Raw genomic sequence first — 12764 nt, forward strand, 5'->3', positions numbered from 1 at the left:
GTCTGCAGAGTGTAAAAACTTTGTTTTTTAATTTGCCTCTTCAAAATCTTGGTGCATCTTATACTCCGGTGCATCTTATACTCCAAAAATATGGCAAATGAATCCAAATCACTGTGCACAATCACTGTCTACTCTGAATTGAACAAGGCTGAAGCCATCTTATGCTGTTTCACAGTTGCCACTATGGGGGGAGGATGAGGGAGAAATAACTAGACCATCTCATAGACAAAGTAAAGAGCTCTCCTGTGGGAACCAAGGTCATCCCAACAGGTGGCAGTAGGAGGAGGAGCAGAACTGATCGAGGGAGCCCGCCACCTGCTTTGATTGGACAATGTGACCTGTGACACCTGGGGAGGGAAACTTTGCTCTTTTAATTACTTGGTAAGCAAGGGAAACTTTTAGAGTTGGTTGGTGTTCTCTGAGGAACATTCCTGCCTTGGAGTTCTTTGGATGCATTACTCGGAACACTGACAATCACATTACAGAAAAATATATTTTTTGTTTCCACCTAGCTTTTGTCATTGCAGAAATCTACTTTGACAGCGAAGGAAGGTATCCCTATTAGCAATAGCGCTTTGACTTATATACTGTTTCATTTTGCTTTTACAGCCCTCTCTAAGCGGTTTACATATTTACACATAGTTAGCATATTGCACCCAACAATCTGGGTCCTCATTTTATCCACCTCGGAAGGATAGATGGCTGAGTCAACCTTGAGCTGGTGAGATTTGAACTGCCAAACTGCAACTAACGGTCAACTGAAGTAGCCTGCAGTACGGCACTCTAACCACTTTGCCACCTTGGCTCTTATTGCTAAGGACTTGAGAAAGAGGCATTCTTAGTCATCTCAAAAATTATTCAGTGATTTATCATTGTTTCTTGTCTGACTTTGGCCTCCTGCTCTAAGCTGCAAACACATGCATGGACAGCTAAGTTATGGAAATCCCAGGACATTTAAGTTGCGCATTTTGAAGAGTTTGAGCCTTTGTCAACATACATAGCTAGCTCTAATTTACTAAACCTGTCCAAGCTAGACAAGGCAATGACCTCTATCCCTTCATCAGTTGTGGGAACAGCACAAGTGCTAAAATGAAAATAGCAATGAAGGATGCCAAACAATTTATCTCTTTCAAGAGGCAGAACTATCAATCATTTTATCTTCTTTTCTACTGAGATATCTTTTCTTCTCTGTATAAAAATTCCTTTCTGAAGCTCACCAATTTCATTACTCAAGTAGCTTCTTTCTTAGAATCTGTCCCAATACACCTAGGATTGGATCCCATTGAAGCAAAATCATAATTAGAGAATGGATTGAAAGATATGAGAAATGCTAACAGATTATAGGCACCCATTTGAAGTTAATTATATTAATATTAAATTAACAGTTGTCAAGACCCTTAAAAAAAAAAAAAGAAATCCGATTAGAAGGTTGTTCAAATCTCTAGTGCCGCATAATGGGGTGAGCTCCCATTACTTGTCTCAGCTTCTGCCAACTGAACAGTTCAAAAGCATGTAAAAATGCAAGTAGAAAAATAGGAACTACCTTTGGTGGGAAGGTAACAACGTTTCGTGCACCTTCGGCATTTAGTCATGCCGGCCACTTGACCACAAAGACGTTTTCGGACAGTGCTGGCTCTTCGGCTTTGAAACAGAGATGAGCACCGCCCCCTAGAGTCGGGAACGACGAGCACATATGTGTGAGGGGGAACCATTGATATTAAATTAATAATTGTCAAGACACTTTTTAAAAAATGAAATGATATTTTCCATCGTTTTCGAACTGTTTCAATGATTCCTTTCAGTGTGATGTCATTTTTTTAATACAGAATTATTATCTCAGTTTCTTTCTGTTGTACTTTAATGTATGTAAAAAATAACAACAACAACAAAATTGCAGTATTGAAAAGGCTATGACTGGTGTTCACGCCATGTGTCTTTCAAGTTACTTTACCAAAGAAAGCATTCTGTTTGCTTTCTTGCATAGACATGTTACAACAGAAGAGTAAACCATCTGGATAAATTAATTAGATCCTCAAGCCCAATTTTTCATCCAATCACCTTGTACAGTATATAGGTCCAGGTTGTTCCATTCTGTCTGTTGTTTCTTTGAATGAACTTGTGGAAAAGATAGGAGAGTCCTAAGTATAGAATGAGCAGAATAGAATATGCTCCTATACCTGAAATGAAAAACCTCAGATTCTTTGTTGGCTTTGATCTAGGAAGCTTTGTTGAATTCAGTGAAATCTGATCCATCATTAATTGCTTTCAATAAAATGCAAATCACCAGTTGGAACCGTTTCAAGACTACTCAGCATTCAATATATCTGAAGATTAAAAAAAACTATAGCTAGTCTAAGAAATATAATAATGAGGGATAATAAGGGATAGAAATCAGGGGTGGGTTCCTGCCAGTTCTAACCTCTTCTATAGAAGAGGTTCCACAATCTACAGTGCTGTTTAGAACCGGTTCCAGTTCCCTCCCCCCGCCCGTCTGCATATCATCAAGATGAAGAGCGAAAGGAGGAATTCTGGGAGTTGAAGTCCACAAGTCTTAAAGCTGTCAAGTTTGAACACCCCTGGGTTTTTTTTTCTCTAAAGGGTTAGGGGTACAAGGGTCTTGTAACTTGACAGGTTTAAGACTTGCGTGCTTCAAATGCCAGAGTTTCTGAGCCAACATTTTGGTTGCTAAGCAAGAGCGTTGTTAAGTGAGTTTCACCACATTTTACAAGTTGGCCACGCCCACCCAGTCACATGGCTGGCAAGCCACTCCCGCACAGTCACATGGCCACCAAGCCACTCCCACAAAGCAGGCCGCATCTATAGAAGAGGTTCTAAAAAATTTTGAAACCCACCACTGATAGAAATATATACGTACATTTTTTTCTCTTTTGTTTTTAACTAATATAAAATTGCATTATTTTGTTGTTATGCTGTTAAAGCAGTCTGTCATGCTTTAGATTTAGATTAAGTGGAAGCCGTATTTTTTCTTTTAGACATTTTTATCCCCAAACATTTCTACTTCATCTCCACTTATCGGGGACAAGGCTAGAACTGAGACAGTATCATTGTTCTCACCCATAATATTCTTAGGAAGCAATCAAAAAAGGTAACTTACTGCTCATGACAGCATGATTGAAGCTCTACTCATTTTATACATAAGTGTAAATGGTGAAAGGGTTTTGTTTCGGGGAGCCAATGGTCACCATTTTGCCTTTCTTAACCCCCTCCATGGGTAATCTTGTTAGAGATGCTAGGTTGCACTTTTATTTTTGTTTACTTTTCCTAATATCCCACTTGAAAACATAAATTTTCATCTCTGACAGGTCATGTTCATAAAACACTGACTGAATAAGAAGAAACTTTTTATAAAAAGAAATAAAGTATATCTCTTTTTTGCTTAGTAAGATCATAAAACGTAAGCATTCTACCCAATGACATGAAATATTAACAGTGCTATGCAGTCAGTCTATTCTTCCATAAAATATACTACACAAAGATTATGAGAAATATTTTTGATGCAACCATAGATTTTATTGTGAGTAGATGTGTAGGTAATATCATATACACATCAATAGATTAAATTTAATTCCATCCAGCACGCATTGGTTAAAACCCAAAATAAATTATAGGTGGAAGCAATTAATCACATGGTTATAACTGATGGTTTAGAAAGAGTAAATAGACAGAAAATCTAGTGTACGTATTACAATCCAGAGAAAAATGTGGTTTTATTCCATGTAGTAGAATCATGCTAAATTCTTCTAATCACCTTGTTAAATCAGGAAAGATTTTATTAAAAAGTCTAGAATCATAGGTTGAAAGGGCCATAAAAAGCATCTTGTCCAAACTCTTGTTCACTACAAGTGCCAAAGAGTTCAACTACTTTAAAAAATGATTATGTCTTCATTAAAAACAAAGAATGTCCTTAGGACATTTCCTTCTCCTTATCTTAACATCTTTAATCTCCAAAGATATGTTCATTATACCGTAGATGATTTTAAAATTAAAGAAGGCTGAAATTTGAGCAGGATCTTTCTTTGAACCCAATGAACTAAAAAAGAAGAGACTTTGTGGATCTGCTCCATGTCCAAAGTTGAAACACACACCCTGTGCACCAAACAAATATAAGCAGTGACGTGCAGTCAGGTGAGGCAAGTGAGGCACAGCCTCACCACTCTCATCATGAAAAAAAAAAGTAAAAGGAAAAAGCTGAGCTAGTTGCTGCCTCACCGTGGATGACTCTGCTTAACCTCACTGGTGCTCTCCCTCCCCAAGTGTAGTGACTTCCTCCCCAGGCCCCCATTCATTTCTCTCTCTCACACACACAGCTGGATAAAACTATATAAAAATCTAGCCCAGCTTCACTGATTACAAGTTTGAAAAGGCAACGTGGCTCCACCTGCAATCAAACTACACTTGGGGAGGGAGAGCACAAGCGAGCACTGAGGAGACCACAGGAGGAAGGAGGAAGCCAGGCAAAGAGCCATGCTGTAGTACACACACTTCCCCCCAGACTCTTTCTTTTGGAAGGCTCCCCTCCGGCTTCTCTGCCTCTCCTCTCACCCCAGCCTGCCAGCAGGAGGTGGTGGGTGGGCTTTATTGTGTTCCAGGCATTTCCCACCCAGACAACAGGCTGCATTTGCAATGGTGGAGGTGTTTGGGAAAGGCAGCAGGGAAATGGGGTGGGGGGGATGGCAGAGGAGCTGCTTTCAAGCCACTGGAAAAGATATCCAATCCAACTTTTGTGTGTGGGGGGGTTTGTTTGAGAGTGAGTGAGAGAGGGAAGGGGTAGGAGAGATAGTCCAATCCAACTTCTGTGTGTGTGTGTGTGTGTGTGTGTGTGTGCGTGTGCGTGTGTGTGTGTTTGAGAGAGGGGGAGGAAGGGAGAGAGGGAGGAAGGAGGGGAAGGAGAAGAAAAAGAAAAAGAAAGAAGGAGCAAAGGAGAAAAACAAATGCTGTCGCTTTAAATTGGAACTGAGCATGCCTGGCTGTGGAATTCTGGGAGTTGAAGTCCACAAGTCTAAAAATATTTGAAACCCAGCACTGTGTCAGTGCCTCACCAGTCATAAACCTTACCGCACGTCACTGAATATAAGTGTATAAGAAACAAGGCCAAGGCAATAACATGTGTTGTATATTCTGTTAATACATGTTAATCAATAGATTTACGTACACATTTCTGACCTTTGTGAGTCAAATGATATGAACACACCTAGAATAAATAATGGCTAACTTTTCATTTGTTTCTTCAATAATTCTAGCTGTCAAAGCCCAGTTGTCTGATATAATAATAATTTAATAATAATAATAATAATAATTTTTAATTTATTAGCCGCTCCCTCTCCAAAAAGGACTCGGGGCAGCGTACAATAAAATATGTATCCATCTTTCTTTTAAAAAATACTATAATGAGACTTTTTAGTATAGTGCTGAGAAATAAAAGATCTTGATTTCTAGTCCTCTCTTTAGCATCAAAACCAATGTGGTGACTTTCAGCCAGTCCCTTTCTCTGAGCCAAACTCAACCTCACATGATTCCTATTTTGGGTAAAATAGGATACAAGAGCCTTCTGTAGATTATGGTGAGGAGTAGTAAATCAATTGATTAATAGAAATAAATAAACCAGTAACAAATGCTAGGAGGTGACTAGGTAATCATTTTAGTCACAACTTCCATTACAGTTTAGGAATTGAGCAGCATATACAGACAGAGAGAGGAACTACCAACAGTCTATTACAACCACATGATTGCACCATAGCACATAATCAACTAAAGTTCTTAAAATATCCTAAGTAAACCAAAAGACCCAGTAGAAGAAAGAACAGGAGTCATCGATAATATACAGAGTAAGGACTGTAATAGACAATATGTAGGACAAATATACAGAAGACTAGTAGCACACAAACATGAACACTAACTAACAGTCAGAAAACACAAGAGAAACTCCTTAATTTCACAACACATGGACGGATTTAACCATAGTTTCAACTGGGAAAATAAGAGTATTCTAGACCAAAACAATTCTAAAACCAATAGAGAATTCCTGGAAGCCTGGCACTCTGACAAATCGACAATCAACAGGTACATAGAGTTACATAACATTTAAATACCATTCAAAAGAGACAATCAAAAAACCAAAAAAGGAAATTAAAAGACAAAAACATCTCCTCACCAGCAAATCACACCCAGATGGGCAGAGATTAACACCAAGATTAATACTAGACCAACAATCAAGAAGTAAGCAATACCTCAATCAAGGAACTACCAACTCAGATAAACAAGCTAGAAACAAACAGTAGCCTAATCAAGGAAGCACCAAGAACATCCCCACTGCCACAGCAAGCCAGTAGTATATAAAAACACCTTTCCAGATCTGATGGGATTACCTGAATGAAATATCTGCTTAAAAACCCAGCCAAACTCAGTGAGCAGCAAGGACCATACAGATGTACTGTAATCAGTGAAAGGATTCATTTTTTTTTACTACTGGTTCTGTAGGTGTGGCTTGGTGGGCATGGCAGGGGAAGGATATTTTAAAATCTCCATTCCCTCCCCACTCCAGGGGAAGATTACTGCAAAATCCCCCATTCTCTCCTAATCAGCTGGGACTCAAAAGGCAAAGAATAGCTGGGGGTGCGGCCAGTCAGAGGTAGTATTTACTGGTTCTCCGAACTATTCAAAATTTCCATTACCAGTTCTCCAGAACTGGTCAGAACCTGCTGAATACCACATCTGACTGTATTTGCATGTTTTTACATAGAACTATTTAGATTCCCATGCATGTTCACACATCTCACCCCTCTGTCTGTCAGTGTCCATCTGAATAATCACAATCTGAGGTATGGAAAGAAAATGCAGAATCTTATTTCTGTCAGTGCATTTATGGGTAAAAAAGGAATATAGTATAATATCAGCCAGCTGATCAGTCAAAGGCTCATTCAGGATAAATGGATGGTATTAATTTATGACTTGGCTTATTTTTCACACCCAGACTGCATAATGCCTCAGTCTTCAGGGTGCTGATATGTGCCTACCCATGAACTACAATAGAAATCCAAATTCTGCTAAGCCATTCAGATCTCTCCATTTTTATTGGCAGCAGGTTCTTTGCTCTGTTTCCAGGGACATTTGCACTATTGTTGTTTTCATCAGCCTCACAGCCTGAAAAGCAGACATCAGATGTAAAACAAAGGTGTGATTTCGAAAAGTGTAGGCTCATTCATCACTGTCTTAAAATTTGATATCTAGTTCTCCAACAAAACTGCAGACAAATCTTACATGTAGGCTCTTTTCACACACACTCACACACACACTTTAAATTCATATCTATAATTGAACCTTTTCACACAGTCTAGTAAGTAAACACATGAAGAAGAAATAGGATTTTGCTGCTGCCTCTGTTCTTAGAGACCTGCTTTGGATCTTGTTAAAATATTCATGACTGGGAGAAACATGGGAACAAGGTCAGCCAATGAATAGACATAGCAACTAAGTCAGCCAATGGCAGCTTAAAACAGATCTGAGTGTGTGCAAAGAATTGAAACAGAAACTTAAGAAGAAAACAGTCTGTCTGGGCTTGTCTGCTGAAATGTAACTAACAGCTTGTGTTTGCCTGTAACTCTCCTGCCTTATGTTTACTTGGAAGAACCACCTGTTGGTATTGTACATTATGTACATAAAGAAGTTAATAAATCCTGCTGCATCCGTTTATCTGTGTGTGGTTCTGGATTTGAATTTATGCAACAAACTCTGACAGAATTTTGAGATCAGTTCTCATTAGAGGAGGCAAAATAGTCAGAAAAGGAGGACACTGAGCACATGTGTAGCCTCTCACCTAAAATATTGTATTCGATCATAGAAACTTTGGCAGAGAAGGGTATCGTCTACTTGGGTGTACTTGAAACTCCAGCATACAAGTACACAATTCATAAGGCTGGGCCAATGGCATTAACAAAGAGTTTCCACACTAGAAATTTAAAGCAACTTCTGGCATCACATGGACATTATTAAAGTTATTGATTACAATGCTGGCTGGGTGATGTTAGAAAATGCTATACAGTAAGTCACTCCTGAAGATCCTGACTGACTGATGGAAAAAATGCCTTGAACCATTCAGAAGAGTAAGGTTGGACTTCTGGAAAATAAAGGCTTAATTAAGAGATTTATAATGTAGGCAGAAATGACAATTCTAATAAACATAAGTTTCTGTTTGGGTGGTGTTCTTTCTTTGGCAGCTCTCCCTTAAATCACTGAGCAAAAGATAAACAAATGCTGGAGCAACATATATTTCAACTTCTTTGCACCTATAAAAGAATGTGCAGTCCTTCCTTTAACACATCCTTGCTTTAGTTAGGAGCCGTGGTGGCACAGTGAATAGAATGCAGTATTGCAGGATAATTCTGCTGGCTGTCAGCAGTTCAATTCACCAGCTCAAGGTTGACTCAGCCTTCATCCTTCCGAGAAGGGTAAAATGAGGACCCAGATTGTTGGGGGCAATAGGCTGACTCTGTAAACCACTTAGAAAGGGCTGGAAAGCACTGTAAAGTGGTATATACTTCTAAGTGCTATTGCTATTGTTATTCGTTGAACTTTACTCTCTCACTTGAAAATTCTTAACTTCTGCCCTTTTAATATCTTTTAATTTTCTGTTTATCCTTTCCCCGGTTGAGTGCGGTTGAGATTCTTGGATAGAGCATCTCCAATAATTTGTTGAATAAATACATACTTACAGACCTTAAAGATAAAGTGTATTATTGTATTGCAATTCACATTCAATTTTTGTACGTAGAAAGAATGCTCACATGGATCAATTGAACATTGGTATACCGTATACCATACAGTGTACCCAGTGCCGGGAGGCCAAACTATGGCAGTGCAGTCTTTCCATTTCCAAATTGTCCCCCTCTGCAGTAGGAAAATAATGTGAGAAAGACTATAGTCTGCGTGCACAGCTTTAGAAGCTGAGGGATGTCAAATATTTCTGCTCCTTCTTTTAAAAAAAAGACTTCTAGATGAAGATTTCAAGTGTACTGCAAATATTGAGATATGCGTGAAATAAAGGTTTTCCAGAACATTGCAAAGCAACACTGCAACCACAGATAGGGACAAAATGGGGATTGCAATCATCACACATTAAGCAAGGTTTTGGGAGGATGAATTGGAAGAATTCTGTATGTCAATCATGGCTGTTGCGAATAACTATAGTATTGTATGCAGCAGTGGGACTCCAAATCTTTTCCTACCGATTCTATGAGAGAGTGCTTCGTGTGCACATGCACACTCTGTGTGCACATGCATGCTTCATGTGCATGCAGGCTTCACGTGCATGCACACTTAATGCGTGCTTCATACACACACACACAAAGTACTCAAAGACTGCCCTTGGCGCCAGCTCTGGTGAGCTGAGCTGTTGTTTAGGTCAGTTGAGGTGCAACAATCCGCTCTGAAGTGTGAATCAGCTGAGCTGAAAACCAATGGACTATAGGACAGGGAATGACAGGAGCAGGAGGGCAGGGCCAACCAGAGGTGGTATTTGCCGGTTCTCTCAACTACTCAAAATTTCCACTACCGATTCACCAGAACTGGTCTGAACCGACTGAATACCACCTCTGATTGTATGTGGTGTTTGAAAACCAGCAACTAAGTAGTATTTGAGACCTGAAAAATAACTGACAATTTTAAAACTGTAGCTTAGACATCCTTTTAAGCTTTTTGCAGCTATGAGGTGGGCCTGACTGGCAAGTGAAAGGCAGATGAATTGAAGCTGCATCCTCCTCTGACACTCACACTTCCAGTAGCAGATGAGGCTGAACATAATAAACATCTAATGTGGGGACAGTCTTACTTACACTGTGGTATTTGATGCCTGGTGGTTTTTTTTTTTTTTTTAGCAACCAGGACTGAATATTCAGAACCAAGTGGGTGTTTAGCAGATTATCCCTTCCATAAATTTGACTCCGCATGAACCATATGGATATGGAAAGAACATTTTGCTGCAGACAACGATCATCCTTCACAGTTGAAGAGGTAGCTGCTAAAGTGGTTTAAATTGCCTACCCATGGTCAGTCAGATGGTCCGTCTGTATGAAACCACTTACCCAAAGCTGCCTTTCTAATAGGAAAAGGTTGATACCTGTAATGATTGTGGGATATCAAGATGTTACACCACTCAGAGTTATCGGTTGTTCTCCTATTATCCACTTCAGTGATAGAAATGATGGATGGCATATAATTGGCATTGGCTGAAGAAACTTTATTGGTAAGGGTTGATTGATAATATTTGGCTGATTATATTCCTTTCAATATTACTCAGCAGTGCAAGAACAAACGAAGAAAGGGAGTTAAAAAAACAGCTAGACACTAGTTTCCATTTAATCCTTTATATTTTTGTTTAACTTCCATTCAAAGTTTGTTGCCTACTTTAATTTTTAACTACCTTACGTAACTTGGGTCTGTATCCAGTCTTTCATTAGCAAGAGCATCGGTTCTTCTAAAGCATTTTTTTTTAAATCTCACCGTTCCATGAGCACAGCTGTAATCTGCTAAGGATCATAAAATCAAGGCATTTCTTCATTACAAGAAAGGAACAATAATTTAGTTACATTGTTATGTATCTTCTCATCCTTAGGGATGCTTGTATTTTTAACTTTAAAAATAGAAAAGGTTTCTTGGACTGCAAAAGTAAAAAGAGAACACAATGGTGTGACAGAATAAGGGCAGCTTTGTCACCCAGCTACAGCAGAAGATACACTGAATTTATGCAAAGATAAGATTAAGTTGATTGTGCAGGATCACACAATGCAAATTGGCATGATAAATACTGAAGAATCATTCTCCTATTACATCACATGAGTTTTAGACAGAGAAAAATAATGAAGCCCCCGACGTGAGTGATATTGAGCTGGCCACACCCACCCTGGCCCACAACATGGTCCCCCCAAGCTCAAACACAACCCTGATGCGCAACCCTCAATGAAATTGAGTTTGACATCCCTGGTTAAGGCAGTCGTGGTGTCCATCTGTCTATCCATTAATCCAACAGAAAAGCCTCTGGTTTCAATTATATATTAGTCTATAAATCTTCTGAGTTAGTTCATGTATTTGTGTCCTAAATGAATCTTCATGTTGTTAATTGCCAACATTGGAAAGTTTCTAAGATTCCTCTTGGATGTCTTGCTGCCAAATAACGCTTTCAACTTGCAAACTCCCACTGTCCAGTATCCTTAGTAAGATCTCCTTGTCCTTCCATTCTATCCCAAGCTGTTTTAGGATTTTCCAACTGATCTTTTGCCACATTCCAGAGCTGGAATCTCTGCACATGGTAAGGCTTTGTCATTACCAATAGACTCCACTGCACCAGTTTATGTCTTCACCATCATCACAGCCTGCAACAGTTGAATCCTAATCATCCAACCTCATATCTTCCCTGTTTTTTCTTTCTTTTCTCTTTATATATTCTTTATTTAAGGCATGTAACTGCCACTCTTCAAGTTCATTTTATTGCTTCTTTTTTGTCAACATGCTCTTGGTCTTGTGTTTAGTCATCTGTCTTCTCTAAAAAAAATCCTTGGCATTTCTCTCTAGCTGAACACTTATCTCTAGTTGGGTACTTCAGCCTGCCAAGTTGCTGAAACTTCACTTCTTTTACTTCATACAAGGAAAGCAATAGCCTGCTACAAAGCTCAACCAAGTCTGTGAAGCTTTATAGATCACATTATGTTTAATTCATTAACTTCATTATGCTATACCCAATTGTTGGGGGAAAAATATGGTCCAGTTCCAAGCCAGGAGACGCTGAAAGTAAAATGGAGAAGACTAAAGCATATGAAGAACAGTTGCAGGAACTGGGTATGTCTAGTTTAATGAAAAGAAGGACTAGGGGAGATATGATAGCAGTGTTCCAATATCTCAGGGGCTGCCACAAAGAAGAGGGAGTCAAGCTATTCTCCAAAGCACCCGAGGGCAGGACAAGAAGCAATGGGTGGAAACTAATCAAGGAGAGAAGCAACTTAGAACTAAGGAGAAATTTCCTGATAGTTAGAACAATTAATCAGTGGAACAACTTGCCTCCAGAGTTGTGAATGCTCCAGCACTGGGAGTTTTAAAGAAGATGTTGGATAACCATTTGTCTGAAGTGGTGTAGGGTTTCCTGCCTGAGCAAGGATTGGACTAGAAGACCCCCCCAAGGTCCCTTCCAACTCTAATTGTATTGTATTATTGTATTGTATTATCATATTGTATTATATTGTATTGTATTGTATTGCATTGCATTGCATTGCATTGCATTGCATTGCATTGCATTGCATTGCATTGCATTGCATTGCATTGCATTGCATTGCATTGCATTGCATTGCATTGCATTGCATTACATTACATTACATTACATTACATTATATTATATTATATTTAGTAACCAGACACTTCAGTAACAGCAGCATGCTTCTGGGGTGGCTGACAAAATGGGGTTGAGACAGGTGGGCTTTTATACATTCTTTGGGGCCTTGTGATTGACTGTGCAAACACTTTTAATACTCTAAGGACTGTTGCCAGATTCCTATGGGGTCATGTAGAGGACATGGCTGGCACTACAGGCAAAATGCAAATCCTAGGTGTTTGTCTGAGCTAATCTTGTCAACTTTGGCTTGCCTAATTGTGTTGCTTATCTGGCGTCTCTGTTTGCTCTTTGCTTATGAATAGATCTGAATGGGTACAAAATCTGCATTCCAAAAGACAGTCTCTGTAAGATTCAGCTTGAGGCTGTTTTC

Source organism: Natrix helvetica, assembly GCF_964273705.1.
Source record: "Natrix helvetica genome assembly, chromosome: 6".
Taxonomy (NCBI): domain Eukaryota; kingdom Metazoa; phylum Chordata; class Lepidosauria; order Squamata; family Natricidae; genus Natrix; species Natrix helvetica.